We start from the raw sequence: 25,420 nt of genomic DNA, 5'->3' as shown, positions 1-25,420 counted from the left end.
ATGAGAGCAGTACCTGGGTTAAGAAAGTCTGCTACTTGGATCCGCTTGGTGAGGAGCCCCTCAGGGCTGAGGTTTCTGCTCAGGTCGAGAATATCAGCATGTGAATGGTACCATGTCTTCAGCTTTCAAGGACAGAACAGATGGGCATTACTCCTTTGAATGCATGACTGTAATTTGCTCTGAATTCTTTATGGCCTTAAGCCCACAATTTATATGGAATCAGTGTGAAGTTGCTTCACTTGTCACATATCAGACTCACAACACTGACCAAGTACCCAGGCTAGCGGGTGCTCTGCTGGCCCTCGTGGAGGGACACCAAACAGGGCTTGTTGCGTCTGACAGCAGGTCATCTATCACATGGCTCTCAGGAGAAATCACTACCCTTCTCTGTACCTAACAGTCTTTGGGGAATGTGAGTTGTTCTCTCCATGAAACCTCACCTGATCCCTAAATTTTGAACCAATCACACCTCTAACCACCCTGCATATTGCACATTGGCTTTGTCCACATGCATCACTATGTGTCATACCTTCTCGGTGACTCTATACAGCTCATAAAGATAAGAATTAAGTCTTTTGCATCAGCCCGTGTCTTTCATGTTATTAGATATAAAAGTGGGTGTATAAAGAATGAATATATTTTTCTTGGCTTCAAAATTTCTGGTTGCAAGAAAATGTTCTTCCTCATTTTTTTCCTTTATTCACCTCTCTATAAATGATGACAACAGCTGCTTTGGTGAGTTTAATAATAGAATAGCATAATATGGGGTTATTTATATATTTTGGGTGTTAATTCTCATAATTGTACTCTGAGCCAAATGCTTTATCCCCAGTTTTAGAATATGGAAACTGAAATTTAAAAAGACCAAGTAACTTGCTGGGGATATCATAAGCAGGAAGAGGCAGAGTTGATGTTCAAGACAGGTTTTGGGGCTCCTCTGGGAAGACACTAGCCCTGCTCCACAATGGCTTCTTATCTGCCTCAGTTACTTTCTCATTCTGGGACACCATACCTGACACTTACAACTTACAGGAGCGTTACAGTTTGTATCTAGCTGTCCCCTCAAGGCCTCATGTGGTAATAGGTAGGGCCCCCCCACCCACCCAGAGGTGGCTGGATCTAAAGTATGTGATGCTGGATTTGATTCATGGTGCAATTCTAGAATCAAGGGCACTAGGATTAAGGGTGTGAATGCTACCTACCCATGAGTCTGGAAAAGACAAAAGGGGCAGAAAGACACTGTTGAGGCCCCTGGTTGCTTTTGCTACCACATAGATGCCATGAACTGTTTCTTCTCTGCAACACCCTTCCACCATGTGCCCCTCTGCCCTGCAGTCAGCCAACTATAGACTGAAACTTCTATAAATTTTGAGCTAAATAAACCTTTTCTCCTTTAACTTGTGGGTGTTGAGTATTTGGTCTCAGCAATGAGAAAGAGTAACTAAAATAGAAAGAACTTGGTACCAGAGACATAGGATCATTTCTGTGACTTTACCTAACCATGCGTGCAGTTCAAGAGCCTTTGGGACTGGCTTGTAGGAAGAGTTTGGAAAGACTTGGAGATGTTGGCTAAAAAAAGTAGAGCTGGAACACCTGAAGCTATACTTGATAAGAGATTCTGATCAGAACTCAAAGGACCAGAAAGCTGACAGAAATACTCTGGTAAAGACCAGACTTGAGGTTTCTGCTGGGAAGGACTGCACTGGTTGTTGGGCACTAGATGATGTGTGTTATGACTCAGCAGAAAGTTGGTCTGCTTATAGCTCTTGTCCAGAGCTATTGTCTGAGAGTAAGATTAAGGATGGTGGACTAATTAAATTTACAGAAGTAATTTCAAGGAAGTATGTTGAGGTGGTGGCATGGCTATTCTTGGGGGGCTTTTAACCAGATTTACTTGAGAATTAAGAGCAAAGAGCCCAGCAGAATTATTTAAAGCATTTTTAACTTTGATCAGAAAGGAAGGGCCAATAAAGCTGTGAACCATAAAGATAGAGCAGAGGAGATCTTGCTTGCTGAGAAGGAAAAGAATAGAAAATGATCTGAGGGCATCACAGGAAGCAGCAGGACTCCACCTTTGCAGTCTCAAAATTGAAAAAGTGAAAGACCTTGCTTTGAGAAGTCCAGAACACCACGATCCAGAACGGTGGTAGCCTAGAGAATGTGTTGCTTAAGATTGGGTTCATAGGCACTTGACTCCTATAGCAAAGAGTGAAGAGAGTCTGACTACTGCTCTGGCTGATGGCAGAGCTTGGCATCTTACACGAGGCACTAGTTTTAGGTGCTGCAGAATGCAAGAGTTGCGGAGACAGGAAGGCTCCCACCCAGGTTTCAGAAGAAGGCCTGGGAGGCCAGGCTGGGTGCCCCTGAGAGAGCAGTGTGTAAAGCTCTAAATGTGAAGCTGAAGATGCACTGGAGACCCTAGAAGGTTGGAGAAGCTAAAGATGTAGGTCATCTGAGGAAAACTGCAAGGAGGGAACATAACCACTTCAGAGAGAAGCCATAGATGGGGTCTGCACCACCAGCATGCCATAGGGGTGCAATGCTGAAACTTCTAGGACTTTGGCAACTTTTGGAAATGTAGTAAATGACTTTTTTTGCATAAAAGAATACACATGAGCCTTTGGGGGTCTGGGGGCAGAATGTTATGGCTTGTGTTTAGATGTCTCCCAAAAGCCTCACGTGGTCATATGTGGGACTTTATTTTCCAGAGGTGGCTGGACCTAGAGCGTGTAACACTAGAATTGATTCATGGTGCAGTGCTAGGATCAAATGTGAGTGCTGCTCACCTTAAGTAGTCTTGAGAAGATAAAAGGGGCAGAATGACACTGCTAAGGTACCTTGTTGTCATGTGGGCCATGAACTGAGTCTCCTCTGTGATGCCATATGCCACTGTGCCTTGGAACCAGGCTACTGTGAACTGAAACCTCTACAAACTATGGGCTAAATAAACCTTTCCTCCCTTAATTTAGGGGTGTCAGGTATTTTGTCTTAGCTACAAGAAAGAGTAACTAAGACAAGGAGGAAAGGTTTATTTTGGTTCACCTTCTGTAGAGGGTCTAGTCCATAGTCCAGTACAGGGTGGCATGACAGAGGATAAACACTGCATGATATGTCAAAAAGAAGCAGAGGATCAAGAGAGGTAGGAAGGAGCTGGGCCCTTCCAGGCCAGGCCCACAGTGACCCACCTCTCCAACCAGGCTTCATCTCCCGGCATCACAGCTAGCTGTAATCCAGTGATGCCTCCAAGGTCCAATCACCTCCCAAAAGACCCACTTAGGAGCACATGAGGCTTTGAGGAGACATCCAGTATAAACCATGACATTCTGCCCCTTCACCAGAAGATCCATGTACAGCTCTCTAAGCAGAATGAGTTTAGCCCATTTCTAAGAGTTGCCCGCCACGCATGGTGGCACACACCTGAAAGTCCAGCACTTAGGAGGCTGAGTCAGGAGAATCACTGTGAGTTTGAGACCAGCCTAAGGTACATAGTGAGTTCCAGGTCAGTCTCACCTACACAGTGAGACCCTGTCTCAAAAAAAAAAAAAAAAAAGTTGCCAAAGTCCTAACACTTTTAGTATTAATGAAGATTCTAAGTCCAAAGGCTCTGAAATTTAAGGCAAAGTCTTACCTGTGAGCCCTTCACAAGTGAAAAAGAAATTAAACACTTCCCACATATAATGGCACAGAATAGACATTCCCATTCCAAAAGCTACACATAGGGGGTTACAAAGGAATGAGATGAAGGCAAGACCGAAACCCAGCAAAGCAAACATTAAATCCTATACTTCATAATCTCTGAAAATGCTTGGAATTCCTCATCGTTTTCACACCCCAGGTGCCTTTTCTCCTCCTCCTACCCTGCTTACACAGGTCTTTTTCACACTAAAGTATGAACGGCTGCTGAGGCTCAGGAAACTTCTTCCACAGCATGTGCAATTCCCAAATGGTGAATGTCAAGCCAAAAAGATGATTTTCAGCTTGTAGAAGCTCAAACATAAGACAGAGGATGTGGAGATGTCAAAAAAGATCTCCTCTTATAGGAGAACCCAAAATATAAATAAAGAAAAAGGAAAAGATATAATAGCAAGTGGGCACAGTGCAGGTAGTACAGCATGGGCCAGGACACCATTCCCCTCTACCAGATTGAGTTTGGGCAGCACTCCAAGGCCAACCCTTCCACTGTTCTGAGAGAACAGAACATACATGAATAACAGAGACCCAGGAAATCCTCATAGTCCCAGGCCAGAGCACATGATCAGTAGATCTCACGGACTGACCTTCAGTAGCATTTTCCCCACTGGAAATTTATCAATGGTTCATAAATATGGACAGCACCTCATGCTTATGATTTAATCAGATTGAATTCTTGGACATCAAAAGCCCCAGAGATGACTTAGCACATTGTCAACCATTCTTGCCAAAGTACCTAGAGACCCAGTGGCAGGCACCCCAGCTGGGATGCACTTCCTTTAAACATCCTAGAGCCTTGTGCCGGAGATTTAGCTCAGTGGCAATGAGCCTGCCTCACAAGCACAAAGTCCTGAGTTTGATCACAGATACAAATAAATAATCCCAGAGCCTGATTGTCTCTGTGCACTTGTGCTGTGCCTTCTATTTACCTGTTGCCCCTAACACCACTTTTCTGCTCTTGCCTTTTGATCTTTTCTGGCCCGCACCTTCCCTGAGCACATCTTACCACATCTTCAGGAAATGCAGCTGCTGCCCGTTTACTGCTGCAGGTGTACTTTGGATTCTTTGCTCATCCTATACTTTGGAATCTATCTGTTGAGTCCATCAAGCAGTAACCAGGAGCCAGCTCTTTCTCTAATGAGAAGGGATCAAGAGAAGGGAGAGGGGAGGGAAGAGAATGAAGAGAATTAAACTGTGTTATATGTGCATGTACCAACTCCACACAAGAAATGCAAATATGTCTTGCAAATGTGCTAAAGAAAACAAACAAAAACCACCACCACCCTATTTTCCCTCATAAAGAGCCACCAGATAAAAATAAGTATCTGGGAGGAAAACATGATTTCTTCCCTAAGCAGGTTTCTAAAATCCTTCCCCGGCTTTCTAGGTTTCAGGGTCATTCCAGCACAGCCGTAGCTGGGTGTGAAACACTGTGCAGTAAGAAAACCTGCAGGCTGAGGATAAACTGGGTTAGTGTCACAGAGTGGGTATAACTAGGAGTCCAGCTGTTCCCCTCAGAGCAACTCCATAGCAACAGCAGAACAAACAGGTGCAGGGCAGATGCCCCAGGATGAAGGAAGTCTTGCTAGGAAGTTACACTCAGTTGTCAGAAAACTAATGAAAATAACAATTTTCAAACCATACCAACCTCATATTTTACCATCTTCGGTCATATTACATGAGATTAAAAGTAAAATAAACCCAACATTTTTTCTTATTCTTCCCTCCTCTCTTCCATCCCCCCTTCTTTCTTTGTCATCTTTTTCAGTGCTAGGATCATACCTAGGGCCCCTCACATGCTGGGCAGGGTCTCTACACCTGTCTACATCACCCATTCATCCCCCAACACTTTCTGGCTATGAATTATGTCAAATCCCAAAAACTTCTTTTGGAATTATGAAGGATTGAGTCCAGGGGCACCCCACCACTGAACTACATCCTTAGGCCCCGTTTAAATTTTTTATTATTTATTTTAAAACATAGCATCATTAAGTTGCCCAGCCTGGACTCAAACTTGGATCCTCCTGATTCAAGCTATTGAGTATTTGGGATTACAGATGGATAATACTGTGCCTGGTCCCAAAATGCCTTTCTTTCTGTTAGTTTTTTAAACTTAGTTTATTCAGATTATTTTCTCTCGTGTATCCTTGTCCCTCAAACTCATATGCTCTGTGTAATTTGGTTGCCTTCACAGCATTTATTCTACCCTGGTTGCTGCTATGAGGTTATGGTAGAATAAATGCACTTCTACCTTTAAAGTTGGATCTTACTTCACACTACCTTAATCAGACCTTCTCCTTCTGGTCACGAGGAATGTCTCATAGGGAAGCATGTAACTGAGGCCTATGTTAGTAATGGTCTCAACTTAAGATCAAAGTTGGGTCCAATTTGAATGTGACACTCAACTTCTGTTTGTTGGTTGATGGAAGGAAATCCACATATACGTTTCTTTCTGGACAGTGGTCAGATGTAAGATCCCAAGATAGCTGTAACTGTTTTAGCACCATAAAACAACACTCTGGAGAAAACATCAGTTCAGACGTAGGACAGTAAAGAGGAGGAAACTGAAGAACTGTGGTGCTGGAGCCTTGATCAGCCTGCACCTGAACTACAGCTGGTCTTTCCATTTCAGAAGCAATAAATCCTCTTTAGTGTTTGAATCTGTTTCAGTCAGATTTTCCCACTTCTTGCTGTAAAATACATGCTAAATGATGTCATTAAGCATTATATATTGTTACTCCCACCTCAAACATATACACATTTCCTTCTTTCATGTTAGTAGTTTTATGTGTGGATAAAGCCTAGATATAATAAAGTGTGCCAATTTTAGGTACACATGTGTACAATGTGTACATATAACATAAATATTTTAATCAAGATTAGAGATTGAAAACAAGTTTTCTTCATCCCTGTATTTTGTAGCTTATTCCCTCCAAAGATGGACTCTGTTTTTCTACCGGTGAACCTAAGCTTGGTCATGTAATTTGCTTTGCCAATGGGATGGTAAGAAATGTGAAAAAATAGAGATTTCAAAATTATTGGTGCACTGGAACTTGATGTACTTCAAATTCAGAGAAAGAAGAGAATGAGGTAAGCTGGACTGCTATAGGTTGGGCACTCCATGAAGAAGAACCCAGGAATTCCAGCTCAGAACCAGCTGAGCCCAAAGATGTAGCAGAGCTTGCCCAGAGGAGAAAACCGTGCAGGGAGACCAAGAGGATCTAATGACAATGTGAACATTGCTTTGTGCTAGAAGGTTCTGCAGCCATTTGCTGCACATTAAAAGCTAAGGGAAAAATATGGAATATTTTCCTCAGCTTGCGAACTTTCCTCCTGACATTCGCAGTGAGCTTTTGTTCCAGTTTCAGGCAGCTACTCTTCCATTCACTATCAGTTTATCTCTACTGCCCTTAAACTTCATACAGGCAAATTCATACACACTGTGTTCCTTTACTTCTGACTTTTCTTGCTTAATGCATTGTTTTCAAACTCCACATTTTGGCTGTACCAATGGGCTGTTCCTTGCTCTGCTGAGTTGCCCTCCGTTGTGTGACTAGACAATTTGTCTATTTCTTCTATTAATTGGACCTCTGGATTTTTCGAAGTTTGAAACCAATGTATATATAGCTTCTTGGAACATTTCTACACAAGTCCCTATGTGGTCATGCGTTTTCATTTCTTCAGTTAAACAACTGAGTGGAATAACTAGGTCTTAGGATAGATGCATTTAACATACCAGAGAACACCACTTTTGCAAACCAACTTGACCTCTTCATATCACCAGTAGAAATGTGTGCCTTTTCTAGCTATTCAAACACCTGCCAACACTTGACATTGTCAGATTTTATAATTTTGGCCAATCTAATGGCTTCTTAGTGACAATGCATTATGTTTGCAATTCGCATTTCCCTGAAAAATATTAATGAACATTTCACATTCTTCATTGGCCACTAGTGTGTGCTTTTGGTGATGCGTCTCTTCAGATCTTTAGTGCCTCAGGATGACCTTTTGTCTATTCCCTACTCTCTTTCTCCTCCATAGATGAGAGGCCTGGGATGGCACTGCTCCAGGAAGCAGTTACATTGTACCTTTCTCTGCTCCCTTCCTGAACATGCCCCATCACGAAACAATCACACTATGTCCACCTAAGGCCATACAGGCCATGTAGCACGATTTGCCCCACCTTCTCTTCCTGTTTGCCTTTCTCTATAAATAAAGAGTGCCTGGTGCCCCAGGCAACCATTAGCTCCTGACAAGCTAGGGCTCTTCCTAGCCCCATCAGTCAAACATAATTTTGGTGTGTACCCTTGTCTTAGTCTTGTCATCTTTTCTTCGTTTCCCACTGCTCTCCCCGGCTTCGGACCCTATGCTGTGTGGTTGGTGGAATGGAATAAAGACGTTTTCCACTATGTTCTAGTAGGGTAAAAAGTTGAAGAACCAACACCAACTCTTGCATGTAACAGTGATTAATCAGTCCTGCAAAGGCTGAATGAATAGGGCTTATTCACACCAAACAAAAGACTGATGTCTCACCTGTGAGCAGTTTTAGGGATTTCTGACTTCACACTCATTTTGTTTATCTATGAATTATAACTATAAGGAACATATTTGAGTGACAATTTGATGATAAGATTCTCCACATCAGGCAAGAACACAAGAATATACTTGCAATCAAGATTTCCCGAAGAATAATAACCAATAATTATATCGAGCTTCAGGGTTATTTTCTCTGTCTTAAAGGAATGAGACACTTCTCACTCTGTGATCTACTAATTCTTCATTGTCTGCCAAGGAAGTTCTATCTCTGTGTGTGACTTTTTCTCAATATAGAAAAGGTGTCTCCCTTGTGCTGGACATAAGAGATTTGAGGACGTACTGGAATTATTTTAAACATGTAAAAGCTGATCGGAGGCTGGTCAGTAGCTCCCTCAGATGCCTGTGCCCGGTGCCCTGGCTGATGTTTTCCTGTGAAATGTACCCCAAGAACAGCTTTCACTTCAAGTCCACCTGATAGCAAAGGGACTGGGAAGACTAACTCCCTCTGGCCTTCGTGGAGGAAACCCTGCTTCTTTGCACTGCCTTGGAAAATATTATACTTGAAGATTTGAAACAAAAATAAAAGTGGGCAACAGACCATTTCTCTGATTGGCTGGACTACTCAATCATTGGAAGGCAATGTGACTGCCCACAGGAATGGGGAGTATGAGGAAAGTTTTTAGAATAGACCCTTGTCTTGAACAGCTGCTTCCCTCATGTATGCTGATAAGGCATAAATCTTAATTTAATGTGATTAGGCATTTTCTTCCTTATATAAAATGTTTGGATTAGTTATATCATGAAAGAGTGGTATAGGGAAATACAGTACCTTCTCTCAGATTAATGAAAGCTTGTGATATAATTTGACAAAGAAAATGCATGTTATTAACTAACCTCCTCTTAGAAAGCCCATGAATGCAAGCAGGCTCTTCTCTAGCAAATCTGTGCACCAGTATTCCCATGAGATAAGTTCAGCTTTATCAAAAGTCGAGAGTGATGGTTCTTAAACCAGTTTATTCCACTATATTTCAGTCACTGTCATTTAATTAAATATAAATAAAATCAATGGGCTATGAGCATAAATGAAGAAATATTTCTGAGAAAAATAAGCTTTGTGCCTTTCAAAAGTGTGAATGTTCTCCTCCACCTACACCAAGAAATGCTATAGAATATGGATGTAAAAGGGGGAACAATCTATATAAAACATCTCTGCATTCAGGTTCTTTCTTTTCACATGTGGTCACATAGTTCAAGGTCGATCTTAAACTCAGCACATTCTCCACTCAGGCTGGCCTTGAACTCACAGCAATCCTTTTGCCTTAGCCTCTCAAGTGCTAGGATTCCAGGTGTGCACCACCATGCCTGGCTTTTTAAAAATTTCACTAGAGTCTTACAACAGACTTTTCTCCACCTTGAAGAAGACCAGTGTGGGAGTCAAAGACACACTGTGAGTGTGATTTTCATTAAACAAATGATGCAAATTTCTGACCTATCAACTATACTCATAGGATGTCTTGGCCTTGCATAAAAATTTGGTCAATGAATGTACTTTTAAAAGTTCTAAATTAAATTAACTATTCCATCTCTTTTCACGGTTCTCCTATATAGCTGGCTTTTTGATATTTGACTTACTTTGAGCTTCGAATGAAGTGTCTTCCATTATATAGTTATTTTTAAGAATCCTAACAACAATGCTTCCAGGAATGTAGAAAAATTACTGTAATTCAGAAATAAGCTTGAGTTCTCTCTATTCATAAATCTAGTTAAATTTCTTCTTGAGCACACTTTTTGTGTTTTATTAAAAGTCAAAGATGTGCATCCTCTTTCTAAGAACTTAGAGTTTCTCTTGGCCGCCTCTTTTTGTGCCTCCTGAATCTACATTGCAGTCCTAGTGCAACAATTACTCAGAACTCATCATTGTGTGGATGTTAAGGATATTAGCAATATGGATTCAAAGACTTTAGCACACTGCCTGACACATTCAAAGATAGTAGTAGTTATTATTAATGGTTTTATTATTTTGAATTGTGACAATAACTGCAAAATGGTATCATTCCCACTGTATCTGGTAAAAGCTAAGACTCAGTGTGTGTGAGTGCGAGTGTGTCCTAGATTATACAAAAGTGGCAAGGCCAAGATTTTCCCTGAATCATTCTCCCTCCTAAGTGTAGGTTCTTTGAGGTGTACATGAATTAATGCTCCATTGCCTACACACACAAACGTCAAGAGCCCCAGATTGAGAGAAACGAGTCTCTAATCTTCTTTTCCACACTAACAGTAATTGTATATTCTAGCTTCTGTGGATAAGTCGTGCTTTCTGACTTCTATGCCTTTGCTGGTGTTTCTTGCTTCTTCTGTTTAAGCTCATATTCCAGTGATCCATTTCCATGATGAAAATCCCATGCAGGTTTTGTAGATCACATAATCCACCACTGATACAGACATTTTATAATTATTGGTGCAGAGAACAATCATAGCAATGTTCAACTTAACTGTGTTCTAAGTGGTATGCTAGGTGGATTATGTAAGGCTCACTCTACTCTCTGAGGGTGACATATGGAAAAGGCTGCTAAGAATTAGAAATGTTAAAATGTGAAAGACACGTGACTATTAAGTTACATAGTAGACTCTGAACCCAGAAATGCTGACTCTGGAGTTCGAATTCTTACTCACTGCCTCCTATTTGGTGAGTGCATGTGTTCAATATACTGAACATTTCTTTATAGGAAGCCTAGGCAATTTATCTTTCTCCAGGACCAGTGTATTTATCAGGCTTAAAGTGAGGATTGTTTTCTAGTCATAGATTTCCAGCAAGCAAAAGAAAGAATCCTGAGGCATCAGATTTGTAGAAGTTTGATTTTAAAACTATGATGCTCTATAATCATGAAAACAAAGACACAAAAAGTAACAGTGAAGTTGTTATTCAAATATAAAAAAACGCTCTTGGGAAGAACAAAAACCTAGATTTTAGGGACAGAGGTAAAAGGAATTTAGAATGAACTAAATGTCAAAACAACCCACTCTGTACCACTCAAACAAACAGGCCAGGTATGTTTCTTAAGCATCGAGTCACGGGAAAGTGCTTTGCGCTTCCTGTCTTTATAAATTAGTGTTTCTCTTTGAATAATTTAATTTCTAACTTTAAAAATAATGGACTAAAGGGCTGGGGATTTAGCTCAGTGGTTCTACTCCCTGCCTCCCAAGCGCAAGGTCTGGAGTTCTATCCCCAGTACAAAAAACAAGTGGACTAAAATACATGTAAAGATAGCTTCTATAAATCATTTTCAGACAAGTCCAAAAAGAAAGAAAAATGTATAAATTGCTCCAATAAGCAGAATTTTTTATCAAGCTGAACAAAGTGTTTTTAGTTGTATAAAAAGTCCTTGCAAAATATTTTTGCTGCCTTTGTTTTCAACATTTTATGAATACACACTTAACCATGAATATAAAAATTCACAGAGTTGTTTAATAATACCTAATAAAAATGCCTGCCAATACCTATTGAGTAACAGATGGATATTCAACAACTTGAAGAGTTAGCATATTTTGACGGCCAATATTTTATTTGGCCCCAAAATTAATTGTTAGTGTTATTTCCCATTCAGCCATGGTGAGACTGTAGATATTATTATTTTAACATTAAGGATTACACATTTAAGAAAACTTCATAGAGCTGTTATAAAGATTAAGCTTGAATAAGGATTGCACACTAGACAAACTTGAGAATGGAACGTAAGGGTAGATTGCAAATCTTATTTATGAGTTTGTAGTATAATGTGGGGAACATAGTAGGTGCTTGATAATTATGTCAAAACGCCAATCATAGAGAAGAGTATCGATAAAACACACACAAGCATTCCTGATGAGCTCTTTCACTGAATCTATCATCCATGGATGTGACAATATACAATGATCGACTTAGCATTCAGATGACCATAGCTTATCCCTTCTGAGTATAATGTTTTAAAAGGCAATATGCAGTGATCACATACCCAGACCTGGTACACAGTGCAGAGAAGTGTTTAGTCAAGAGGAAACTCTCTGGAACAATGCTGTGAGTCTTTGACCCTGTTCTCTCACCTGTTTCAGTGCTCCAGTCACTGATCACCCAGCACGGGTAGTTTCTCTGTGTCCCACATGACTCCCCCATGAGGTGGATCTGTCATACTTGTGTGTGTGAGATCGGTTTGACCTTCTGATGTGCGGTGGACAGACAACCACCTACAGATGCTAGCACTTTACACTTTTTATTATTTTCCATTTTCCTGTTTGATATCATTTCTAGATTTTGAATATCAGACTTTAAAAACTGCTGGGAAGCAATGCTATTGAGGACTATCTACTCATGGATTGACAGCTGCCTAGCTCTAAATAATGCTAGAAGCTTACATAAGCTTTGGGGTAATTATGTTTGCATTTAAAAAATAAATATAACTATCCATTCATGATTTTCATTTATCACAATTTATTCTTTTTTCCTTTTATTGATACTTTTTGTCACCCTTATCCTTCTTTTCCTTTGGCTGCTCTGTTTGTTTCATATCTATGCCCAGGGCCCATTAGGGTTAAGAATAACCAGTGTGCTGTACATTTTCATCCTCACTTATACTTTTAGTTTCTCACATCAGAGAAACTGTTTGGTATTTACACGTGTGACCTGTTTATTTCACTTAAGAGTATGACCTCAACTTGCAAAATGAAAAAATGGAAAAAAAGTCTTTGTAAATAGGGAGGGATAGAAGGATTGAAGGGAGGGCAGGGGAGGGGGAAAGTAAGATATATCATGTAAAGGTACAAGATCCCAATGATGAATGTCATTGTATTTACACCTAAAGTGTACCAATAAACAATGAATAATAATAAAAGAATAATCAGAGTAGCTTATTTTCTGGAGAGGAAAGATGAGGCTTTTTTTCCATGTTTTTTGAAATAGAAAAAAATGTAACTGCAGCAGTGTTTAGGTTTTCACCAGGAAGCAGAAAATACAGAGAAAAACCTGAGTCTTGTTCCCAGGTTGGAGCCTGAGAGCCTCAAGATCAGGGCTCACAGATACGTGAGCCATAGCCAACAGATCCGCTTTGTTTAACGAGTTTGGCTTTTCTGTCTCTTGCGACCACAGAAAGTGATGACCTGCCCATGTCTGGCCACTTGCCATGCTTCCCTTCATGGCAGGACCCTGCCTCCTGTGTGTGCCTCCAGCACCCTACCACTTCTCTCCAATGAGTCAGCTCTCACCCTGCTCGGCAGTGTGGGATCCCAACATGAATAAATCTGTTTGACAGAGTCCTATGGTACACACATGTGATTTGGGGGGAAAGGGTATTTTCTTCGGGCTTCTGTAAGAAACGTGACTGTGCCTTGGCCAGGCGATAATGCCTGGCAGCAGTACCTTGGGAAGAAATGTCAGCAGAGCTACAGAGCTAACATGGTGCTCAGACTCACCTGATTAGTGCTGATCAAAATGTCGTTTAATACCCAGTTTCAGCTTCATGGTTGGCAGATGGAGGCAGAGCCCTCACTTGCTGAGCTGGGTGTGAAGGTGAAGCACACAGCCCAGGCAGGGCAGGGTGGCAGCCCTGAGTATGCACCACTGCTAGCAAATCCTGAACGGGTGGGATGCTGCCCACTATCCATGAGCCTCATTCCCGAGCTTTCTCTTGTTAAGATATTTCATTTTGATGTTTCATTTTCCTCTTCTACATCAGACAAGAGAGGGGCAGAGAAACGAGGAAAACTTGCAAATAAATATTGGTTTTTCTTCCCTAGTTCATTCTTAGATGTGACAAAAAAGCCAGCACCTGGCACTTCAGTAAGACTTTGGAGGTGGGGAAGCACATTCCTTTGGATTTGTGGGGGTTTTCTATGTTTACAAATTTGCTTCCTCTTTGCAAATAACTATTTTCTCAGAGTAACATTTTACTTAGTTTTTACATTTTTTAGATTGATCACAACTGAGGTAACTCTGATTTCATATCTGTCCAGACACACCTGTAGTTTCAGAGGATCAGCTGTGAGTTTCTGAAGAATTCTAATAGCTCAGATGCATGCTTATTGCCAATATTCCTGTTTCATAGGCCCACCTCTTGCCCCGCATAGAAGAGACCTAAGAAACCTGCTCAAATTTTTCTTCTTCAGCCTCCCTGCCAACATCTTTTCCATCTCACTCGATCCTAAAGGAAGCCAGGAGAGGCTTAAATTTCCTTGTGGGACACACATCCCACCTGGCTCCTTCCGCTGCTGCTCAGCCACAGGTGGCTGTTTCCACTCCAGGCTGCCCCTCCCTGGCTGTCAAAACACATCACCAGTGGATTTATAGGCATCTGAGTTTCTTTCAGACTTCAGTGGGTAAATTGCCCATTTCCATTTTATGAAAATAATTTGCCTTTGATGGAATAATTTTGTTTCTGAACTATGACATTAAACAAAAATGAAAAGGATTTCAGTCATACTTAAATCTGAATCAGTGATTGATCTGTCTTCTGGTTTTTCTGACTTTCCTCCAAAGGTCTTCAAGCATGTGGATCACATACAGTTAACCAAAGATCAGAGGAAGCAAAATTCTGGCAGCCTATTTTTTTTTTTTTTTTTGCCAAGTTGCATGATAGATTCCAATGTACTTCTCTTTACCAGTGTTTTAAGTTTGATGAAGATTTAATAAATTTAACAATAAATCTGAGTATAGAATGCAGCACTATATAAAGATATTTAGCCAGGTAATAGTGATTGTGATCAGGTTTGGAGGTCACAGGACAAAACACTACCTCAACAATGAAAAATAAAAATGTTCATTATGTGGTATTTTTCCATAGGAAGAGACTAAAAAGTAGTACTTTTACTTTGTTCATGAAGGGATAATGAAGGCTAAGGGAAAGAATGATCAAAAGGATAAACAATGGCATCATTTGATATCAGGCATACATATTTCTAGCAGTTTAAGGAATGTGAGAAGTGACACAATGCATTGTTTAAAGATTTATTGAACTAACTTTTATTCTGAGCTCTCCTGATGTCTCCAGAAATTCAGTCTTGGACATGCTTGGGGATTATTCTGTCCTTGAAGGGTTATTCAAAGCCTCCCATGATCTGATGCAGAGAAGAACACTCCAGAAGGCTTCTCCATTTGTCACTTGTGCCTGTCAGCACTGATAGTTCTCCATCTAGTCCTCCTGTGACTGGAGGTCAGGAGGAACTCAGGCTCATCCTGCACTTTGGGGTATTGGATTCTTGGCTTTGCCTGAAGGCCCATTGCCTGGAGCATCCCAAATCTTTCTCCAAGGATGTCACTGCTGTGCTCTGTGCCCACCAAAATGCATGTTAAAATGTTATTCCTAGGGCAGTGGTGTGGAGACATGGTGAGGCCTTCAAGAATTAATGAGGTTGTGGAGGTCCAGCTTAAGAACGGACTCACACAGCTGCCCAGAATCCTTGCTTCTAGGCTAGTGATGCAGACCGCATTAGGATTCCAGGGATAGTGCATTTGAGGGACCAGAGACTGGGTGGGGGAGGTCAGGCAACAGGATAGCAAGGGACTGAACCAGGGTGGTGCTGTGAGGGCCAGGGTCTGGTTCACACAGGGCAGGATCGAGCAGAAACTGGAATGTGATCCCCTGTACTCCAGTGTGCCCCCTTGCCTTGTAAGATGCCCCTAGAGCCTCCCCAGTGCCACCATCCTGTCCCTGTGCTCCAGGAGACAGCAGCTGTCCCTGGAGCTCTTCTTCCTTGCAAGTAGCAAACTTGTCTTCCTCTTCCCTCCCCTGGGTGTTTATTGGCTCTGCACTCTGGGGTAGGCAAATCTACTCTGCTCCTTTACAAAATTTCTTAACAAAGCCAGAAAAACAAAGGATTGGAGGCTAGGTAAGTTACAGAGGGTTTATTGAGATTGTCCAGCCCAATCCTAGAAACAAGCCTGCTGCAATCCAGTCTCCAGGGATGAGGAAGGTGAGGTTCTAGGAGCACCCAGAGCAGCCCCAAGTCCTGAAGGTCCTGACAGAGGGGCTCAGCTCACAGGCACTCACCGGTCAGTCACAGGTGTGCTGTGAACCTAACTTCTTCCAGGTGAGTGCCCTCTGGGAATGCATAGGGGTAGGGCAGGCACCTGCTTCCCTAGCACAGGTCTGAGTGGCCACAGGGAACTAGGGCCGAGGTGACCTCAGTTGTGAGTGGGCTGCAGCAGAAGGCCCCACTGGGATGCACCAGGGAGAGGGCAGCTACTTTCTGGACAACAGGGACTCAAGAGGAAATCAGCAGGTGCCCGCTTCCGGGCACAGACCCCCATCATCCCACAGTGTGCCATCACCAGAGGGTGGGAGTTCCACCCCTCCCCAGGGAGCTTTACACCGTGTTCAACCCTGCACAGGTCACAGCACACCAGCTTTGCTGCTGCCACTTCTGCACACCTGTTCTCCAGGGATCTGGGGTGGCACGGCAAGCCTAAGGCTGGACCAGGATCCCGGGTGCAGCACAGGTTCCAGGGTGCCCATAGGGCAGCTTGGGATACGAACAACATCAAACCAAACAGACTCCATTTATACAGTGCTAGCTCCGACCTGGTGGTCCCCAGGGTGGTCTGTGTGGGGTCCTGGAGAATCAAGAACAGATTCGGCTGAGTCTTGTGGTTTGAGCAGGAATTCTGCAGGCAGCTAAGAGCAGGCTAAGATTCTGGCTCAGCAAATGTGTGTGTATGGGTGACAGTGAAGGACTGTGTGGCTTTTGACCTAACATGTGAAGGGCAGGGACCCCAGCCCAGAAGCTGGAGTACAGCTGCATTTGTTAGGGACCTGTCTGCATATGAGTCACTCACTGCCTTAGTGCCCTCCTCAGGTAGCCATAACCACAGCTGCCAGGAGAAAATGGGACTGGAGGTTGGGGCTTTGTGGGCTCAAGATGGAGAGCAGGGGCTGGGGACCAAGTGGAGGATGCCCACTTTAGGCCCTGAAGAAGGCCCATGTCCAGCTGGGAGGGTCAGGACTGGAGCTCAATTCCCAGGAGGGCCCAGCAAGTGCTGGGTGCTGTCCTGAAGACTCTGTGGCCCCCTGGTCCTCCTCACCCACATGGCTGGTGGCTTCATTACCTGGGCTCATTGGGCAAGTGGATCCTGCCCCACTCTCGGGCATCCCAGGGAAGTTAGGGGCCTGGAAAGCTCAGAGGAGCAAGGAGAGGCCTTGTCTCCAGGTGTTTGCCCAGCTGCCCTGTGGCTTGGGGGTTCACCTTGCCCACCTGAGAGATGTGCCATGAGGGCCCTCAGGGACCCATGAATTTCAGCTTCTTAGGCTGTAGAATGCACAGGTTTTATATCTTAGTACTTTAAAAATAGTTTTAGGGGGTAACCCTAGCCAGGCATTGGCTGCAGTTTGAAATGTGTTCCTACCAAGGAAGATGTCAAGCAAGCACTTGAGAAGTCATCATAATCGGGCATCAGATAAATGAAAATTTAAACCACAAGGGGACACCACTCTGTACCTGTTGAAGAGCTAAAATTACCAAGCCTGAGCAGACCCATTGCTGCTGTGAAGCAAAGGAACCAGAACTCCCTGCTCTGCTGGTGGCGCAAGTCACCACAGAAAAGTGGGCAGTTTACTCCGAAGTCACACACACACACCTGCTGGTGACCCAGTCCTTCCAATCCTTTCTGTGCATACAGAGATTGCCATGAAAACATTCACAATGCTTTGTCTTCAATAACTGAGAGCTACCATGTGAACATCAACCAGCACCTGCATGAAGGAGCCAGGCAGTGGATTTCTACTCAGCAACCTAGGAATGGACTATGGATTGATCTCAAAATCATTCTCTTGATGAAAAAAGCCAGTCAGGCTACATTATATACACTCACTCACATACATTTCTGGGAAATGACATCTACGTAACATGGGGCAGGTTAGCCCTTGCCTAGGGATGTTGGGGGACAGGTTCTGGAAAACTGGGAGAGCATAGGAAGTGGGAAGAGGTTAACTTTTCATTGGTTTTCTTTGTTATGTTCATGACTTTATTGAATATGCATAGGCCAAAACTTACCAGATTCTACACCATAATTATGTGCAGGTCATTATATTTTAATATAACCATACAAAAAAAGCTAGGCACAGAAGTGTGTTCTAACTAATCCACCAGGCAAGAACGGAAAGTCTTTTCCAGCATGTGGAGTGCTCCTTGAATTCTGCTGTAGTCTATTTCCAATGTCTGTAATGAAGGTGGCTGCTTCCTAACCTCTTTCCTGGACAGTGTAAACCTGCATCACCACCCACACATGGCAATTCTTCTCCAGTAGTTGCGTCAAAGAGCAAGATGACACATGAACACAGGTAGATTAACAATAACCAGGTTTTTATGTACATAATATGGAAAATATAAGAGGCATAACGGCTATGAGGCAAACAGACGAGGAAGAGAAGAGAGTGGTAGGTTTAAGGCAAGGACTAAGCTAGAAAAACTGGACAGAGATTTGGAACACAAGTTCACTGTGTGTTTGGAACACAAGTTCACTGTCGGGCCAGGGAGAGGTGGCAGAGGATTCTATAATGCTCCTCTACTTCCCCCAAGGGTGTCAGCTACTTGAAACTGGAGGAGACTGAAAGATGGGATATATCTATGGAGAAGTGTCCATAGCTTCCAAATCAGATGGTGCCTGGGCTGCCACAGAGGGTAGACTGACCGGTGCTGATGGAACTACAGGGCTCCTCAGAGAGGAGGAGCTGGCATACTGATGCCCACCTGAGGTCCCCAAAGTGGGGTGATTTGTGGCTGCTGGGTCTGATGGTTGGTATGAAGTTGTCCATGGATCCTGCACTGCATGGGCTTGAGAAGTGGCAGTGGCCGTGGCAGTGTTGCCACTTGGCAGAGGATTCCTGGGACCAGGAGGGGCACTGTCAGGTGGGCTGTAGCTGTTCCCAGAGGAGGGAGGAGGATGTACGATGATACACTGGGAAAGTGGGGTGATGTGCATAGCTTCTGAGTAAGATGGTGGGTTGACTGTACCATTAGGTAGGGTGATAGCTGGTGATGGAACTACAGGGCTCTGCAGAGTGGAGGAGCTGGCATGTTGGTGCCCATGTGGGCTCCCCAAAGTGGGTCTAGCTGTGGCTGCTGGATTTGATGGTTGGTATGAAGATCCCGCAGATCCTTGCACTGCATGGGTGTGGGAAGTGGCAAGGGCTTGAATCCAGTGAGTACTGTCACTTGACTGTGGGTTCCTGGGACCATGAGTTGCCCTGTCAGATGGGCTGCAGTTGATTTTCAAAACTGGAGGGGAATGGAAGAGGATGGAATGGGAAGGTGGCGTGGTGTCCATAGCTTCCAAGTCATATGGCGCTTTGGCTGTTGGAGAGGGCAGGCTGATCGCTGGTGATGGAACTACTGGGTTCCTCAGTGAGGACTTGGAATTTTGATGCCCATCTGGGCTCCCCAAAGTGGGTCTAGCTGTGGCTGCTGGATTTGATGGTTGGTATGAAGGTTCCCCCAGATCCTTGCACTGCATGGGTGTGGGAAGTGGCAAGGGCTTGAATCCAGCCAGTACTGTCACTTGTCAGTGGGTTCCTGGGATAAGGAGGTGTGCTGTCAGGTGGGCTACAATTGATATCTGAAGCTGCAGGATGCTGTGAGATGATGCACTGCAAAGGTGGGGTGGTGTCCATAGCTTCCAAGTCAGAGGCAGCCCTAGATTGTGATAATTCACTGGCTTTGCCCATTAACATGTCACATGTAGAGTCTGTGACAGGCAGGACAAGTAGAGGTGCCCTGGGGAGATGGGCTAATTGTTGTTCTCCCTCAAGGGTCCCAGGAAATTTGAGAGGTGCAGGGACAGGAGGGTTGGGGAGGAGAGAATTGGAAGGTGCAGTAGAGCTGGGAATTGTAGGTGTTACTTGCCCATCTCTGTTGGGTATGGGGAAAGGCAAAGGGACAGATAGCGTGGGGGACCCAGCAGCTTTCTGTGTTGGGGCAGAGCTGGTAGGAATACTGGGGACCAATGTGGTGTCACTGGGATGATGCAGGGTGTCTGCTGTCCCTGTGGCAGATTGGGGGAAAGAAGGTGCAGGCTTAGGTGCAGTGCCATCTGCCACCTCCTCTGATTTCTCTTCCAATCCCTCTGTTTCCTCCAATGTCTTACTGTCCTCTCCACTCCTCCTCCTCTTCCTCCTCCTTCTCCTGTTCCCCCATGGGCTGTCCAGGTGTTCTGTGGGAGTCCAATGAGGGAGCTTGGGAGGTGGGGGGAGCTCACCCTTATCCCACAGTTGTTGCCCCAGCAGTGGCAGGTCTGTGGGCATCCGTGCTTTCCTCTTGTCAGGCCTGTGATTCCCAGTTCTGGGTGGTAGAGAGCAGCCTGCTGGTATGACTGGAGCCTTTTCACTCATTGCCACCTTCCCTGCCTCTTGGGAGCCTGGAGAGCAGGCCTGATGGTGTCCATTCAGCACTTGCTTCTGGCACTTCTGCAATGGGGAGCAGCCTGGGGCTGGGGCAGGGGCCACTGCTGTGTTAGACTGGGGTTGCTCTAGTTGGGAGTTGGGTGCATCCTGGCTGTCAGACATCAGAGGACACAAGTGGGCCATCTCACGGGTGTTGTTCCTGTCCTTAGGAAGGAGCTTACCCTCCCGAGGCCTGGGACTGCGGCCCAAGGTGGTTAGGTCTCCCTTGGTCTCCACAGGCCAAGGGGGTACCACAAGCCTAGGGCTAGGGGCATCCCCATCCTGATGGTCTTGCCATTTGGTTTCTTCCTGGCACCACTTCTCCTTGTCATTGTCATAGTCACCATCCTTCTCCATCACCCCCTCTTCTTTCTCCTCCAACACCTCCTCTCCCACCACTGCCACCTCCTCCTCTTCCTCTCTCTCCTCCTTAAACTCTAACACCTCCTCCTTCATTACCTCCTCTCCCATCACTTCCCCTTCCTTCTCCTCCACCACCTCCTCCTCTTCTTCCCTGTCCTCGGGCTGCAACTGGGCTCTCTCTGTGATCCTGAGGGGAGGACCCAGATGGCTGAATGGCATGGGCCCTGCAGCCTGCTTATCAGGTTGGGCAGGAGGACGCCTGTGTCTGCGCCGTGGAGGAAGGATCCTTACAGTTCTGGAGAGTCCCACTGTGGAAGAGTCACCCGGTTTCATGGGTGGGTCCCCCCAGGAGACCATCGGCAGGACGGCCTGGGCCGAGTCCAGGGCCAGCTGGCGGCGGGCACCATTGGAGCCAGGGGACCGAGGCCGACGGTGGTGCGGCCAGGGGTTGGGGACCCTGCAGGCAGGGTGGGTAGTGTGGTCTAGGGCTGTGGGAGGGCCCCATGTAGGGCTGGGCTGGGGGGTGCCATGGGCCAAGCAGTTGGGAGGGACCTGGAGGTTTCTGAAAAAGGTGCCCATCGTGGACAGAGGCAGGTAGGCAGCTCGCATGGGTTGCCAGTGCTGGGCCTCTCGCTATAGGCTTCGCCCTTATGACATCTTCTGCTGCCTGTGACGCGGCACGGCCTGAGCGGGGCCCCAGTGAATGTTCTCTCATTAGTTTGTGTCCATTTTCCCTTTATTGTAAGCAGGGCCCACCAAAAGTAGACTGAACTTGTGCTGAGCCTTTTAAGTTTTCTCTTGGTTATTTTATCCATTATCCTTTCATTCTACTTTTGTTTCACAAAAACGTGTCAAAATGTTTTCTTGGTTGATGACTTCCAGAGTTTATTGTTTTTATTGTTCTGCTAGTTTGGATTTTTTACACATTTAAATAGAGCTTCAGTCTGTTTTTGGAGGTGAGAGTCCCTGTTGGTTCTAGAATCCAGTGTTTCTGTAGAAAAACAGTATCAACAGATGTAAACATTCAATTTGTCTTGAGCAACCACTAAGCATGTCACGTTGGTAATTTCAAATGGGAAAATTATCTTTATCCCATGGAGTTGATTTGAAAATTACATAGTTCAGTGGACATGAAATGTGAAGTTTAAAGCTCTAAATGCTTTGTGCTTTCATTTTATTTCTTGATATGTCAGCTTTACCTGATAGTTATCTACGATATAACTTATGTAGTGAAATTCCTGTTACTTTACTGTTAAAAACCAGATCATGTTTTTCAGTAGCTCAATGAAAATGTTTGTTTGTGGAGGTTCTGAATGAAGCTGTAGACACTTCTTCCCTGACACTTATTGATTCACAGTGTGTTTGTAACTACTGTAGTCTACCGTATTCCTCCTCCCACTGTTGTTGGGGATCTAAAACCAGCTAAATACTTTAAGTATTGGGAAAATATTTAATTGTAAGTATCAAATTTTTTTATGGTTTTGTAAGTCGTGTAGTTTTTGTAACTCCTCTTTTCACCAACTCCCTCAAACCATTCTTTGCTCACAGGTTGTAGGGACAGGGGTCTGTAATTGAGAAAATAAAATAAGGGCACCTTAGGTCTTCTAGTTGATTCTGTCTAGGAGTTAAAAGCAAACTTCACTAGAGAAATTCCCCCGAAAAGCAAGTCCAAGACAGAGGTAGAAAAAAATAGGTAAAGAAAAGCAACAAATGGCCAAGAGACAAAAACCAAAAACAAAACAACAACAACAAAAACCCCACAACAACACACAGAAAAACCAAAAACCAAAACCAAAACAGTTGACACACAAGAAGCTACCCCACCTCCAATAGCGTATAGGGGAAGGGGGCAGGCTGACTAATTTAAGGCACTGTGCACTCATATCTGTGCACTAACATATACAAATAAATGTGTGTGCATTCACTCTAGAGTCACCATATTATATTATTCACTCTAGGGTCATTATAGAGTACAGTAGAGGTTCACATGCACCCTTCTAATTCTAAGCTAGTCATGAATAACTACCCTTGCCAACTACTCACTGGGTATCTTTCAAAGATAAGGCCTTAAAAGGCAGGTCAAAGACAAATAAATAGAGAAAGAAGCTGCATGTAGACCACCAGAAGAAATGATGGTAGGTGGAGGAGCCCAAAGCCAATCTGGTTCTGGCGCATTCCAGACCTGCAGGAGGGTCATTCACACCCTATAAAAGCAGCTGGGGACACGCTCACTTCATCAGCACATACACTAAAAGCAGCTGGGACCAATAGGGTCCCGGGTCCTCCATCTTCCCAGAGCCCCGACCCTGATTCTTCCTTATCAGGGTAGCGGTCTTCTCCTTTCTTCTTTACAAATAACATGACTTCCTTTGTCTACTTATTATTGGGCTGAGTTTACAATCCCAGTGGGCTGCGTGCACAGTGGAGTAGCAGTGCTCATCCTTGGACGTGACAAGTCATATTGAAGAGGCCTAGGGCCTGTTTCTACTTTTCTTTTGACATTTTCTGTTCTATAACTTTACAGAATAGAAGTTATGTGTTTCAGTAAATCACTAGTTTGAACTAATCATTGGCCTCCCCAAATCATGCCCTTCAATAGTTTGTAACCCTAACCTAGAGCGATCCTGCTATATCAGCTCATATCACTCACAGCTCTTCCAGGGCTTGTTCAAAATGAAAGCCCACATTTTCAAAATGCCTGCAAAGCTCGGAAGTCTGGCATTTCCCTGTCCTCTCTGACTGCATTTTCTGCCTTCTCCAGTTTGCCCACTCTGCTTTCCCCCAGCTGATCTCCCCTCTGTCCCCATGGCTTTCCACCCTATTTTTTTCCTTTTTCTCTGACACTCACTCTCCAGGTAGTACCCTTACTTCTGCAATTGTGTCTACTTCCTTCTTGTATTTTCCCTTCCCCAGGAGGCCTTCCTTGACCCCCAGTGAACTAGCACTTTCCACCTCCCTTTCTTGCTTTCCATTTCTCCCTAGTAAGTGACCTGTTGTACTTTTATTTTGCTTATTCATTTAGTTATTTCTTTGTTTACTTATGTTTGTCCATTTGTGTGTTTATGTTTACCTCCCTTCCTGTCCTGCTAACAGAAGGTGTGGGAAATTATTTGTTCGCCACTCTATTCCTTGAATGTGCAATAATGAAGCTGTGTGTCTGATTTATTTCACTTTGCATTATGGTCTCTAGTTGCATCCATTTTCCTAAAAATGAATCAAGTTTATGTCAGAGTAGTACTGCATGGTGTGTAAATACAACATTTTCTTTATTCATTCATCTGTTGATGAGTAAATAGAGATGGCTCCTGAGATTTAGCTATTATGAATTGTGCTGCTATAAAGCTGAGTATGTAAGGGTGACTGTAATATGATATCTTAATTCTTCTGAGAAGATATCCAGAAGGGCAATAGCTGGATCAAATGGAATTTCTAGTATTAGTTTTTTGAGGACTCTCCATAATGAATTCCATCATTAGTTGTACTACTTTGCATTACCACCAACAGTGTAGAAGAGTTCCTTTGCCCTGCAGCCTAATCAGCATTTGTTATTATTTGAATTCTTGATAATGGCCATTCTTTTTGGGGTAGGTTTTGTTCTTTTAATTTGCATTTCTCTAATGTGGAACATTTCATGTATTTATTGGCTATTAGTACTTCTCCTGAGAAACCTCTATTCATTTTAGTTGCCCATTTTTTGAGTCTTTTACCTTGGGTGTCTAATTTTTCTGAGTTCTATATGCATTGTACACATTAGTCCATAGTCTGAGGAATAGCTGGCAAAGTTTTTTTTTTCTCATTGTATAGATTTTCTTTTCACTCTGTTGATTTTCCTTTTTTTTTAAATTGCATTTATTGGTATATTTTAGGTATACAGTACAGTTACATTCATCATTGAGATCTTGTACCTTTACATGACAGGTCTTCATTCTCATTTTTTCCCCTTGTCCCTGCACTCCCTTCACCCCCTCCTCCTCTCCCCATTTACAAACACTTTATTTCCATTTTTTTATTTTCTCATATTTTTTTCTTTTCCCTTATTACCTTTCCCCTGCCCTTCCCACTTTCCCTACACCTTTAGCACTTTTCTTCCTATGTCACATTGTTAATTACCTCATTAGAATCATATGTACTGTTATAGTTTTTCACACCAGAGAAACTATTTGGTATTTACACGTGTTACTGATTTATTTCACTTAGGTGTATATCCTCAGTATGTATCCATTTTCCTATGAATGAATCTAATTTCTCATCCTCTATAGCTGAGTAGTATTCCATTTTATAGAAAATAAACAACTTATTTATCCAGTTTCCAACTGATGGGCAAATGGGCTGTTTCCAAGATTTACCTCTTACAAATTGTGCCACCATAAACATAGGTGTGCACATATCACTGTGGTATGATTCTTTAATTCCTTTGGAAAGATACCCAGCAG

The sequence above is a fragment of the Fukomys damarensis genome, unplaced genomic scaffold, assembly GCF_012274545.1.
Source record: "Fukomys damarensis isolate Sample0158 unplaced genomic scaffold, DMR_v1.0_HiC HiC_scaffold_5, whole genome shotgun sequence".
Lineage (NCBI taxonomy): Eukaryota > Metazoa > Chordata > Mammalia > Rodentia > Bathyergidae > Fukomys > Fukomys damarensis.
Note: the sequence above shows the minus strand (reverse complement) of the source record.